Here is a 14575-nt window from a genome sequence, read left to right as displayed (position 1 = left end):
TGGCATTCGCCTGAAGCTCAGCAAAAGTATGATAGGTGGAGTTCGACACAAACTCCCGGATATCCCTCCTCAAAACACCCACGTACCGGCTCATCCGCGACTGCTCTGTAGACACCAGCTCGGGGCAGAACATCGCCCTCTCATGAAACTTCCGCGTGACCACCGCAACCGAATCAGTACCCTGCTTAAGGGTCAAGAACTCCTGAATCAATCGTTCCCTCTCCACTGGGGGAACGTACTCGTCCCTGAACATGGCAGTAAACCTCTCCCATGTCACTGCTATAATCTCCGCCAAAGTGAAGTTCGCCGTTATGAACTTCCACCAATCCTTCCCTCCCAGACGGAGCTGGTTCAAAGCGAACCGTACCCTCAGGTGCTCCGGGCATGAACAAGTGTAGAAGCACCCCTCAATATCAACGATCCACCTCATCGCAGCAATCGGATCCTATGTCCCATCGAACTCAGGTGGTTTCGTGTTGCTGAATTCCCGAAATAGCAGCGAGTCACCCCCCTGTGGCATGGCAGCGGCCACAGCTGCGGTAGCGGCAGCGGCTGCAGCTTCAGTCAGTGCGGCGTACCGCTCCTCAAACGTCTCCATCAGGGTGGTCTTAATAGACCCAAACATCTCCGGGATCTCAGCCCGGATCGCTGCAGCTACCTCCTCCTGAATCAGCTGACGAATCTCCTCGTCACTCACACCGCTCGAACTCGTCCCGTGGCGTGTTGTAACCATGATGTCTCTGAAATATAACATAAAATTATCAGAGACTCCATCAAGTACAATTGTACTTGATAACGCAACCCTACTCAGTCTTCGATATCCAGGGATTCTTACTTGGGTCTCCCACCGACCCGGTGTCTTCGGTAGTACGGGCCCAATACTACCGACCACACCGTATCAGCATTCGTCCCAAATCTTCCTCCCCAAACCCCGAATAGTGAGTACTCTACTTTTGATGTGCACTATCTACCTGCACGCTATCAAGTATCTCATATCGACAAACTCCCTAGACTAAGGCATCACAAATCAGGCCACTCTAGTCCTATCATGAATACCTAGTCTTCTAGCATGCATAACAATTCATTTCATAACATAACATTGTAAGGTATTTTGGGGATCTTTACCGTTCGGGCGCTGACTGATCGTACACACTGCTTCTTTCTTGTTTACCACACTATCATTTTTAAAAGTTTATGCCTTTATTTTTAAAAGTTTTTCTCAAATCCTCGGTTTGAGTTCAGTTACACCCGAAGGTGCACCCGAATCCCTCAAACCAAGGCTCTGATACCAATTGTAACAACGCAAATTTTCAAACAAAATTTTCATTTCAAATAATAGAGTATTTTTATTCCAACTAAATATAATTATTCCAGGTTTTAAGTCGAAATACAAATCATAAAATTCCCAAGATCTCAAACATCAATCAGTGTGTACGCATCATGCCGGCGCCTTCCCACGGTCCTCGCTAGTACCTGAAACACATACATAACAACTGTAAGCATAAATGCTTAGTGAGTTCCCCAATATACAACTTACACATATACGCCTTTCCAGCCCTGACCTTCCGGTCCACAACACAACGCCTTCCGGCCCATAACATAATCGCCTTCCGGCCCATAACATATTGCCTTCCGGCCCATAACATATTGCCTTCCGACCCATATAAACATACACAGCACGCATAACAATTAACTTACCACATATAGCACATATATCATATATCATATCTGACCTTCCGGTCACACAGTCAAACCCTTCCGGGTACAGTATAGTGAGAAGACTCACCTCGTGGATACTGAAAGCTAGCAACTCCTGAAATCACTCGTACTCGATCCGCCGAGCTACAAACTCCCTATAATATCATATATCCCTTATTAACACTTTTATCTTCCAAGTTAACTGACCCTAAGGAATCACACATGGGTCAACTCTGGTCAACGGTCCACGGTCAACTCGACCGGACTCGGCGAGTACTCTGGCGACTCGGCGAGTCTAGTCGTCCTCCAATCCTCTAAGATTCCCTTTCTACTCGTCGAGTATCCTCCTTGACCCGACGAGTTACTCCTGGAAGAATCGCGGGGCCACCCCGACTCCACTCTCCGAGTCTGAAGAACAACTCGACGAGTCCCAGTTATTCTCCAAGCTACTCGCCGAGTCTGTTCATCGGACTCGGCGAGTCCATGCCATGCAGTCGATCAAACTGTTTCCTAAGGTCAGAATTGCTCCGACCATTCATAGGTCTGGCCTTCCTAGACTGGTCCATCACGTAAGGTCCTCATTTCGGTGCTCATGCTACACCCCAAGACTTATAATTTACATATTGACCTAAGGCATAAGGATTTCAATCCAAAACCTTCATCACTTCCCGAAATGCATAGGCATGGGACATTCTGGACCTCCAAAGGTCCCAACATGGGGTTACAATCGTTTGGGGGACTAGGGTAACATTCAATCTATCCACAAAAAGGGTTCCATAAACCCTAATCCTCTAAACACATCACCATAGCAGAGCATACTCGAATTCTTACATGGATGATGTACTCTCTGTGTCCCCAATCCTCAGAACGTGACTCCCTTGTTGTTCCTTTAGCCAAGCCCTTCTCTTCCTTGCACAACAACTCCTTCAAGATCACCAATGGCCTTTAACCTTGCTCTAGATGCACACAATCGATTTAGGGTTCCTCTCAGAAGGCTAAAACGAACAATGACGGCCAATAAGTCCCTTTTATACGTCCCAAATCTGAACGGCTAGGGTTTTCGCTAAACAGCGCAGACTCGCCGAGTCCATATCTGGACTCGTCGAGTCCAGTCGCGAACCCGCGACCAGGGGTGCGATCCTACTCGGCGAGTCTGGCTCCAACTCGCCGAGTCCCCTCTTATAACACCCCAAAACACAATTTAAACAATACCTGAGATTCCGAGCTGTTACAAATTCTTTTTATAATGAACTTTTGAATCTTGAAAATACATATAAACAAACTTTCTATATTAAGTATCTAACTGAATTTATGATTTTAGAATTGAACAAAAAATTATTCAATAAAAACTTACTTTTTTGGATAGCAACTTACGAGATTATAAAAAATTGAACTATTGAACAATAAAGAAAGGGTAAACAAGATAAAGATGTTTTACTAAATAAGTTGAATAATGTTTTATTAACAAGAAAGCGTGTTTTATTACAATGTCTTCATCCCATATCGATGGTGAGAGTAAACAAGAGAACGTTTCATCTTCTATAAATAGGAAAGGTTGTGAAATGTTTTAAAGGGACCAAACTATGAGAACTTACTTATGCCTACCTTTTTAGGATGTTGATGGTATTCTTTGGTGAGATTGTCTTTATTGGAAACTGTCCATTTAAGTTTTAGAATCCCGAAAATGGTTTTGAAAAAGATTTTTTTAGGTTCAAATAGAGTTTTAGTTGAAAAACCGTTATGCAGTTTGGTATATTAAGGTGAATCGATCTAAGTTTGATCAATTTGGACCGATAAGGAAGCATTTTCCTTTCAGCACATACATTCGAAACTCCCATGATTTTTCAAATTGTTTCTAATAATATTATAAATAAGTTACCTAAACATAAAATTATAATTGTTTGAAAAATAAGTTTGATTCAAAAACACAAAATATATACAAACCGAGTTTCAATAGAAAAAACGTTATGTAGTTTGGTATATTAAGCTGAATCGGTCCGAGTTTGATTATTTTAGACCGATAAATGAAGCATTTTCCTTTCACCACATACATTTGAAACTCCCATGATTATCCAAATTGTTTATAATAATATTATAAGTTACATAATGTTATATAAATATAAAAAAATCTACTTAAATATAAAATTATAATTGTTTGGAAAATCACTTTGATTCAAAAGCACGAAATATATACTCGATTATATTTTTTAAATGAATTCATTTTATAATGACATTTTGAATCATGAAAATACGTGTAAACAAACTTTCTATATTAAGTACCTAACTGAATTTATGATTTTAGGATTTAACAAAAAGTTATTCAATAAAAACTTAATTTTTTATAGCAACTTACGAGATTACTGAAAAATGGAACTATTGAACAATAAATTTTCTCGATAACGTTTTATTTTTATTATTTATTATTTTATTTAACAAAATGAAATTATTGGCAAATAAATAAATGAGTTTAATTAAAATGTCTTCATCCCACATTGATCGTGAGAGTAACAAGAGAATGTATTCTCCTCTATAAATAGAAAATGTTGTGAAATATTTCAAAGGGACTAAGCCATGAGATCTTCCTTGCATCCAACTTTGTAGAACGTTGAGTGTATTCTTTGGTGAGATTGTCTTTATCGACAAGTGACAAATTAAATTTCAGAATGTCAAAAATGATTTTGGACCGTATCTTTTAGATTTGGATCAAGTTTAATAAGGGTCTGAGTGTCTTCTGGCTGAGTTAGGCAAACTCGCTTCCATTGGAGGCCGAGTTTAAGTAACATGCCGAGTATTTGGTTGTATTAGCCAAGTTTTACAACCCTGTATGTAATACAATTTAAAGTTGTAACCTTATAAAAGACGTCACTATTATAATATGTTCTACATAATTATGGTAATATTTATGATACTAAACATTTTTTTTTACTATTTAAGATAAAGAGTTGTCTCTATTATCATATGTTGTACATAATGATAAAATTTAAGATACATAAAAAAATATCTCTATTATTGTATTTTCTATATAGTGTTAATATTTAATATAAACGTTGTAATTTAATATGAAATTATTATTTAATATATAACAATAACGATTTATTTATTTTTAAAAATGATTTTTTTTTCTATTTTAATCATATAACTTTGTATGTACAAAACAATTTCAAGTTCCAACTTTATCTCTTATAATATAGTTCAACATAATAACAATACTAAAAATCATTTTTTATATTTTTTATAAAATTATTATTTAAATGTTAATAACAATGATTTAATTATTTTTAATATAAAAATATATTTTTTATATGCCACGAACGCGTCCCGCTGGTTTCGCTTCCGTTTGAATGACAGAGAAGAATAGAGGTGCAGCGACGATTGAATTCACACCCAAGGCACCGCAACTCTTGAAACACCCATCGGCTGCTTCAGATTCTCTCAAAGCTTTACAGTTTAGCTTTTGTCGTTGATGCACCTTCCTTTTATTCTTATCGATCTTCCCGGTTTTCTTTTTTGTGTCACCGTCGGCTACAAGAAACTAGCTTCATCAGTTTTCCTCTGCCTATTACAAGGAAACATCGGCAATAAGGAAGATGGCCCTGCCTGTACTGTTGTTATTTAGATTTTGGGTATGTTGTCTTTCGCTTCTATTTGATTTTTAATTTCCGTCTTTTGTTGTTTTTGATTTTGGGTATGTTGACCCTTGCTTTCAGTTTCTGTTCGATTGTGTCAGCATGAACACCTAGGTTAGAGCCGAATCTGTCATTCGTGTTTGGTTTAATTTCTAATTTGATGTGTTGATTAGTGTTAGCCATCGGATGTAATACAAATTATTCTTGAATGATTGATATGCAACGTGTACATACCTGGTGAAACCTAATTCCAATTCCGCTTTTCCCCCTACAGTATGTGAAGCCTCGATCACATGCCAGCATTTTAATCGATTCATACGACATTAGTTGGGTTCAAACAATTCAATTGGTTCAACGATTCATTCAACCCTCACGACTGAAGCGCTTTTATCGGCTGCAGTCTTATGTATGATTTTGTACTTCGATTTCTAATATATTATTTGATTGACATCCGCCATTTATGATGGCCTTCAGTTTTTTTAGAAGAACAACGAAACGAAGTGAGAGGCCGGGTGCAGGAACAAGAGTCGAGTTGATTCAATTTGCCTTTATTGAGTTTACTAACTACGGTATGCTATATTGCTAATGCTAATTATATAACTTTTGTTCCTTTATTAACTATATTAAATCTGTGATTTATGTTAACATTTTTTTGTTATATAATATATTTCTCTTGCAGAAGGGGCAAGAAATGCATAGAATATTGCTTGAACTATGCTTGGTATTATCCAGTTAGGGACAACAGCCAACTTGGTGTATGTATAAACTCATTGGTTCCTAATTATTCCAGGTTCTGTCTCTCTTCTCAATTTGATCTGTTTTCTTCATCATTTATTTGTTTCTTTTGTTAATCTTCTAATCTTCGATAATGGTTTCTGGCTTTTGATTGTTAAATCAAACTAATAAGTTACTTTTTTGTTTGAATTGAACATCAGTAAATTTTTTTAATTATTTTACATTTAAGATGAGCATTTTGTCATAATTTTTGTCTACTTTTTTTTCAATACTGTAAATACTAAATTACTAATACTCAGTAAATTTTTTGTATAAACTGATCAGTAAATATTGCCTTGAACTATGCCTGGTGTTGTGTTGTGTATGAATGAATGAAGCTGAAAAATGGTATGAGCTAATACTCAGCCTTGGGAGAGGTGTCGTGTACTTGGGTTCTGCAAGGATGGGCCCCGGATATGAGCATTATGTCCAGACACAAGAATTGGCAAGAGAGGCAAGTCCATATTTATATTTTTGTATTGTGTTTCAAAAGAATGAAAGTTTTGATTTTGTTAAAGGTTGCAAAGTTGTTCGGATGCACTTCATGGTTAGGGGCTGGACCAGGGTTGATGGATGCTGCAACTCGGGATGCTATTGGTCGCTGGGTTCAAGATTTCTAAAGAAGCAGGGGAATGGACAACAACCAGTTTTCATTCGTATATTCCTTCTCATGCTTACCTTACATGCAGGTTAGAATTATTAGATTAGTGACTGACTAAATCTGAATCTGAATGCATGTTTTTTTCTGCAAGAAAGCATGGGTTGATGGATGCAACCGTTAGAAGTAGTAAAGGGGAGAAGACGGGTCTGATTGTGTTACTAGGTGGAATTGGTACTCTGGATGAGGCTTTTGACATTCTTCCACTCATCCAGTTCAAGAGGATAGGTTTTGCACTCCCTGTTCCTTTTGTTTTGATGAATTATGACTCCATTTATTCCAAGCTTTTATAGTTTCTGGAGGTATGTCAGGATTGGGGGACTATTTCCAAAGGAGAGGTTTCCTCCCTTTGGAAAGTATATAAAAAGGAACACAATTTTGTTACCACTGATTGGTATTCGATGTTGGGTTTAAAAAAAGTGTGTCATCAGTGGAACACAAATTTGTTACCTTTTATAATGCAACTTTTAAAGTAAAAAAATTCGAAATTACGATGTTATAATAGATTAAAATGGAAGTAAGATGCTACTGTACAAAAATGAATGGAAGTATGCTAAATCCAAAAACAAACAGTTGATGAAGCAAAGATTTTGCTACCCGGGACATCATCGAAGCCGAAAAAGTACAACCCGGTGCACCTACATGTTGTGAGATGGCTTCCTCCTTTTCAATTCAACTTTTGACTATTTTGCCCCTCTTGTGCTTTGGTGGAGTTTGACATTTCTGCTGTTGCTACATACATTTTGTAAGTATGCCATGGGTTATATGATGTTGGTATGTGGTAAGGAAAACAGGGGATATGTAAAGGAAAATAGGTTAGATTCATAACATATTTACAAAAACATGTTCCATATTTCTTGAATCCTTTAAATTAAATAACATGCCAAAATGATCGGAGCTGTTTAAATCCATCCCCGCAACGCGGGGTTAAAAAATAGTGGTTTTAACAGTTTTTGTTGAAAGTGACTATGCATACTCTTTTTCTGATTAAAAAAATAATGATTTTTATAGTTTTGACCGAAATGCCACTACATATTGTTCTTTTGGTAAAAAAATAGTGACTTTAACATTTTTTGTCCAAAATGCCCCTGTATACTTCTTTTTTATTTTTATAAAAGAAATAATGATTTCAATAGTTTGGACAAAACTGCTCCTACATACTTTTTTTTGTAAAAATGAAAAGTTATTTTAAGAGTTTTTGGGTAAAAAATTAATGATTTAATAGTTTTTGAACAAACTGCCCATGTATATAGTTTTTTTTTTTTTGGTAAAACCTAGTGCTTTTAAGAGATTTTGATGAAAATTTCCTGTGTATATTGTTTAACAGGTTTCACATAGAAGTATTCATAAATAGTCAAAACAACTAAAAGTCTACACTAAAGATGAATGAAACAGGTACCTGTTAAAATGATTTTTGCAGACCTTTTGTTCTGATTCCAGTTTAAATGTGTCATCTTTTAACAATGGACACTTAAGATTTATGCAACTTATGATCAAATCTGTTGTGATTCCTTTAACTACTGTGGTGAAAACCGAACCCTGCGGAGCAAGGTTTCCCACCTATTTTAATAGCACATATCTCAGTTAAATTTATTCTGTTCATTTAATGTTTCATATTGGACACACTTTATTATGAATACTTCTGTGTATCTCGATGGTTTATATACCTTTCCTCTTGATGTTTGATATTGGAGGCATTTTATTTGATCCGTGGAATCCGGCATCTCCATCTTATCAACCAAAGGATAAACCCATGAAGTATATTTTTCGATAAATAGTTTATCCGACAACAACAAAAATTATTCATGATGAAACAGTATTACTGCCCCATAACAATACTCAAACTATAAACAAATAGTTGATCAAATGACATTTACAAAGAACAAACAATGGAAAAAATTGTCGCATCCAACCCCTGCAACGCGGGGGTCCCCACCTAGTTCTGATTTAATATGAACAAAATTAAATCATAATGTGAACCAACTACAAAGTTGATGACAAACTCATATAATTCATAATTCGAAATGTGAACCAAAAGTAAACTCCAAGGATTTTAAAATCCCACAACCATATATTATGAACCCATGTTACAATTTTTGAAATATGAGAAATTGATTTTAATAAAAATTAAATCATAGGTTATCATTTTTCTAAATTATTTCATGAAATATAAGTTTACAACATATTTCCAAATGTTTCTAAATTAATTCAAGAAATATAAGTTTACAACTTATTTCCAAATGTAAATATTTCAATAAAACCCAATAAATAAAATCCTAGGAAATTATGATAATATTTAAGTTTTTATAAAATGTAAAGCCTAGATTTATAAAAATTAAAGAAACGCTTTTAATGATTTATCCAATACCAAGAAAAATATTCTTCTCTCACCTCCCTACCATTCAAAATTTGTCCATATGCCCTCCCCTCTCTCTCATTTCTTAAAACATATCACTACTACTCATTTGAGCCCTTTCTACACTTAACTCTGTTCTCATTCTTCAAGAAAACTCTCCAACACCCAAAACCTCTCAAACCCATCCAAAAATCATCCATCTTCTTCCCTAATTTCAGATTCTTTAAGGTCTTGAGGTGTTCTTGTTTCACTCAAAGTCGAAATCAAGGTAAACAATACAACCTCTTCTTATGGTTTTACAACTTTACTTCCTCTTCTTCATGGATCTTCTTTTCGGATTCTATGCCCTTCTATGGCTATATATCCTTGTTTTTCCTCTTCGTGTTTGTAGATTCTCACCATAACACATTACATGTGCTTGAGATGGTGAAAGTCCGGGATCAAACCCATGCTAAGAGTGAAAAGATGCACATATGTTCATATGATTTCAAAAATTGAGTTTTACATATTCTTCTTCATTTCTTTTGTGTTCTTACATAACAAAAAGCATTTAAACCATCTGTAGTACATCTTGGATGCTTATTCACTCCATGTATGTGCTAGAAATCGAATTTGTGGTGCAATCATAGTGTAAGATTCGGTGGTTCCAAGGAGTTCTCTATCACGAGTATGAAAAACCCACTTTTGGGGGCTTGGAATAACCCTAAATCTATGGCTTGGATGCGTAAACCTAAAAGTTTCTTGTTCTTCTATAAACTTTATTTTATTTTTGTTTATCTTCAACCATAAAAGAAGCATTCATGTTGTCTTTGTGAAACTGACCATAAGGGGGCACTCAAAGCAACCAAGGATGACATGCATTGTGTCAGAATATTTTGTTCATTTTTGAATGGCCACAACTCAGTCATTACTAAACCAAATCACGATATTCCTTTTCTGAGGGCTAGTTCCTTGAGTTAACATTCGAACCCAATTGACCTTACCATAAAACATTAAAAATGTGATTTTTGACAGTTTTTACAAAACAGTTGCGCAAAAAGAACTTTTTCTGTGATCATTAGTTTTTGTTTAAATGATCAAGGGTCTTAAACCCCACCTTAAATCTGGGGAAAAATATTTTACAAACTTAACATAACCAACTATTAATGCCTAAACTTTGGTGGATTAAAACCCCATATAATTTTCTACACAAATTCACGAACTTACAGCTACATCTAGAACTTATGCACTATATTGTGCAACATTGCTTAACTTGTTGGGATTGAATCAATTTCTTATTTTTCTATAAAAATAACAATTTAATGGCTATAAATTCAAAATAATCGTTTTCAAAAGAGATAAAAATATGAAAAATTGTAGTATTAACATATTCATAGAATAAGAAAGCCATGCCAATTTTAAGACGATTTGGACACTGTTTGGTATTTTATCTATATTTTTCATTAAATTGGAGCATGAATTTACAAATTTAGGTTATTTGACTCAAAGACCATAACCATAACTTTTCTTAACCTTGGAAACATTAGGAGAACCTGCAAAAATTAAATTGAGAATTATAGAAACTGTTTACCATTTATTTTGAATTTTCTATATTATTTGGGTTTTAATTTACAAATAAATATCAAATAACCTTAAAAAATGTCTACAAAATTTCTGGCCACCAATGTCCTTTATGATGGGTGTTATACAAACAATCCTATGTGTGCATGCAACCCTAATTTTGGATCTAGGTTTTCACTATTGAACATACAACATTATGAACACACAAGGAACCCTAGCATGCATCTACTAATTTCGAAAATTATAAAGAAGAATAGAAACATACCTTTGTTGTTATATTGCAATAATAACTGATTCCTTAGTCTTCTTGAACTCTTGATGATTTCTTAGTCTTCTTGAACTCTTGAAAGCTAGCACCCCAAGTGTTATGCCTCTAATGGCACACAAACACCAAGAACAATTGAAGAAGCAAGAGAGAGAGAGAGAGGGGAGGTGTGAAATCGGCTCCTAGGGCTTCCAAGAATCAAGTGGTCGATTTCTAGGAGCCAAAAGGTCCTTTATATAGGTGTAGGAATTAGGGTTTGAGTCCTTATCATTATCTGATTACTTGCCCACCAAGCAGCCCAAAGGATAACCCTAATCTCCTAATATCCCTATCTTGGAAAATTTCAAGGAGCCTTATCCCCTTGAATTCGTCCACCCTATCTCATAGGGTTTCCCTATCCTACCTTGCAACTATCACATAATTACAGTTAGGTCCCTCTAGTTTAATTAATCTCCTTTAATCACATAATTAATTCTTAATTAATTATTGATCAATATTAATTAAACAAATATGATTTCTCCTTTAATATATTATCCTTATAATATATTAATAAATCATAATTACCACTTTCTCTATTATTTCCCCAGTCAATTTGTTCTGGTGAAGGCAACCCAAAAGGACCATGCTACTATCGGGTCAAGTACATACCAAATATAGTTACGTGCTTAGATACCTAATCCAACAGTCTCCCTATTGGATAAGTCTAATAACTAAATTTGCAAGTATGACTTCAGGATCCGACTTGCAATCATAGCTTTCAATAGCCGCTGTCAACTCTGATCACTAACTGTCCTTTAGATAAGAGATCGTATAACCCTCTGTTCTAGATATCATGCTGACAATACTTATTGTCCAGCATTTGTTTCTCGATCTACGATTTGTTTGACATAGAATTTAGTTGAACACATCAACTTCATTCTGACCGGGCCCAGCACATAAGTCAAAACAAATCATCGAGTGACCAAGATATCGCTTTTGTCCTCTTAGAACAAAAGAAACACATAAACTTCAACTTATATGCTTTTACTATTCACTAGCTAAGTCACACACAATAATGCGTTTTATAACATCAAGTTACTTATGCGTTTTCACATTATCAATGCATAATCACTTAGCAAACAATAATCATATCTCTAGGTTTAAAAGATTATATGATATTATCGTCTTGCGATCACTTGTGGCGACTTTCATCAAATTATACCAGCAAGCGCGGGTTTATTCCAATGCTCAAATCATATTCGTAAGCACTCATGAACTTTGCAGCAAACCTTTGCTATGTCTAAAACCTTTTAGACAATCTACAAACTATTCATGACAATCTTCCTTCATATCTACTTACGACATATGAACGATTGTGGACCGTTCGAATAATCTCATTATTCAGTAAGTCAAAACATGCAAAATTGAAACAATAGATAAATAACCAACATAAGATAGTAGCTTTACTAATAAATAACACACCTTTATTTATTTATCAAATGTCAAGTACAAATTATCTATTACATGTTTCCTATTTACCTAATCTAAACTAATATCATCCTTTAGCCCAACGCTCCTAGCTTGCTGCAAGTGCTTGACCCTACTCAGTCCCTTCGTGAGGGGATCTGCTGGGTTTTCCTCTGACGATACCCTCTTCACAACGAGGAGTCCCTCTTCTACCCGATGTCTGATGAAACGGTATTTTCTGTCGATATGTCGAGATCTGCCATGATCTATTGGTTCCTTGGTCAAGGCAACCGCTCCTTCATTATCACAAAAAATATCCATATGCTCCTTTATGGATGGCACAACTCCAAGGTCTCCAATGAAGTTCTTCAACCACATAGCCTCCTTTGACGCTTCACTTGCCGCAATGTACTATGATTCGCACGTTGAATCAGCTCCGGTCTCTTGCTTGGAACTTTTCTAAGTCACTGCTCCTCCATTTAGGGTAAAGACCCAGCCCGACTGCGAACGGTAATTATCTCGATCTTTCTGAAAACTAGCGTCACTATACCCTCGTACCCTTAAGTCATCACTCCCACCGAGGACTAGAAACCATTCCTTGGTCCTCCGAAGGTACTTAAGAATATTCTTAACTGCAATCCAATGAGCTCTACCTGGATTCCCTTGATATCTGCTAACCATGCTAAAAGCGAAGGCCACATCAGGGTGAGTATAGGTCATAGCGTACATGATAGAGCCAACTGCGGAAGCGTATGGTACTCGACTCATATCAGCTATTTCTGCCTCAGTACTCGGACTCTGAGTCTTACTCAACTTAATATTGCTCTGGATTGGTAACTCCCATTTCTTGGAATTTTCCATACTAAAACATTTTAGTACCTTTTCCAAGTATGTATCCTGACTGAGTCCTATCAGTCTCTTACTTTGGTTTCTTACTATCTTTATTCCCAGAATGTATGCAGCCTCTCCGAGGTCCTTCATAGCGAAACATTTCCCAAGCCAGGACTTAACCTCCTGCAAGGTTGGGATATCATTTCCTATGAGTAGTATGTCATCGACATACAGTACGAGGAAGCTTACTACACTCCTACTAGCTTTGACATATACACAGGACTCATCTTCGCTTCGCAGAAAGCCAAACTCTTTGACCTTCTCATCAAAACAAAGATTCCATCTGCGAGATGCTTGCTCTAATCCATAAATGGATTTCTCAAGCTTGCATAATCTATTTGGATGCTTCGCATCGACAAAACCCTCTGGCTGACTCATGTAAACATCCTCAACCAACTTCCCATTTAGGAAAGCGGTTTTCACGTCCATCTGCCATATTTCATAGTCATGAAACGCAGCTATTGCAAGCATTACCCTAATAGACTTTATTTTAGCAACTGGCGAGAAGGTCTCATCATAGTCAACTCCAGGAGTTTGAGTAAAACCCTTCGCGACCAATCGCGCCTTATAAGTATGCACTTTCCCATCCATGTCCGTTTTCTTCTTGAAGATCCACTTGCACCCGACTGTCTTACGACCCGGTACATTATCAACCAAATTCTAAACTTGGTTGTCGTACATGGACTGAATCTCGTTGTCCATTGCCTCTTTCCATTTAGCAGACTCCGGACCTGCCATGGCTTCCTTGTAGCTGCTAGGTTCATCCAAATTTATTACTGTCTCATCACTAATAAACGTATCCCCTTTAGTAGTAATATGAAAACCATAAAACTAGGGTTGAACACTAACCCTACTGGAACGTCTAAGAGGTAAGGACTGGTCAATTGGTTCAACAAGAGCTTCCTCTTCATATTGAATGCCAGTGTCAGAAGTTCCTTCTTCATTTGACTCTTAAAGCTCTTCAAGATCAATCTGACTCCCACTGTTTCCTTGAATTATGAGTTCTCTTTCTCTGAAAACCCCTCTCCTAGCAACAAAGACAACATTGTCACTTGGTCTATAGAAGAGATAGCCAAAGGACTTTTGTGGATAGCCAATGAAGTAACACTTCTCACTTCGAGGTTCTAGCTTATCGTGAGTCTCTCGTCTTACGAAAGCTACACAACCCTAAACCTTGATATGTGCCAACGAGGGAGCTTTCCCTGTCCACATCTTGTGAGGTGTTTTCGAAACCTTCTTGGTGGGAACTAAGTTAAGGATATGGGCGGCCGTCTCTAAGGCGTACCCCCAGAAAGCTATCG

At 36.5% G+C, this 14575-nt stretch overlaps 2 long non-coding RNA genes across 6 annotated transcripts; both read left to right on the top strand.

Moving 5' to 3' along the window:
• The first annotated feature begins 4844 nt into the window (after positions 1 to 4844).
• On the top strand, positions 4845 to 6552 carry LOC122196374 (uncharacterized). Of its 3 annotated transcripts, none has more exons than XR_006187738.2 (4): positions 4845 to 5321; positions 5599 to 5730; positions 5799 to 5893; positions 6004 to 6552. It is a non-coding gene; the product is annotated as an uncharacterized LOC122196374 (long non-coding RNA). The 3 variants fall into 3 exon arrangements; XR_008230969.1 differs by having other exon boundaries at positions 5599 to 5893; positions 6004 to 6114; positions 6384 to 6552; XR_008230968.1 differs by having other exon boundaries at positions 5599 to 5893.
• A 65-nt stretch (positions 6553 to 6617) lies between these two features.
• On the top strand, positions 6618 to 8429 carry LOC122196373 (uncharacterized). Of its 3 annotated transcripts, XR_006187737.2 has the most exons (3): positions 6618 to 6787; positions 6855 to 7501; positions 8084 to 8429. It is a non-coding gene; the product is annotated as an uncharacterized LOC122196373 (long non-coding RNA). The 3 variants fall into 3 exon arrangements; XR_006187735.2 differs by lacking the exon at positions 8084 to 8429 and having other exon boundaries at positions 6855 to 7648; XR_006187736.2 differs by lacking the exon at positions 8084 to 8429 and having other exon boundaries at positions 6851 to 7648.
• The last annotated feature ends 6146 nt before the right edge of the window (positions 8430 to 14575 follow it).

This window comes from Lactuca sativa, chromosome 3, assembly GCF_002870075.4.
Source record: "Lactuca sativa cultivar Salinas chromosome 3, Lsat_Salinas_v11, whole genome shotgun sequence".
Classification (NCBI taxonomy): domain Eukaryota; kingdom Viridiplantae; phylum Streptophyta; class Magnoliopsida; order Asterales; family Asteraceae; genus Lactuca; species Lactuca sativa.
This window is presented reverse-complemented; position numbering and strand designations above follow the sequence as displayed.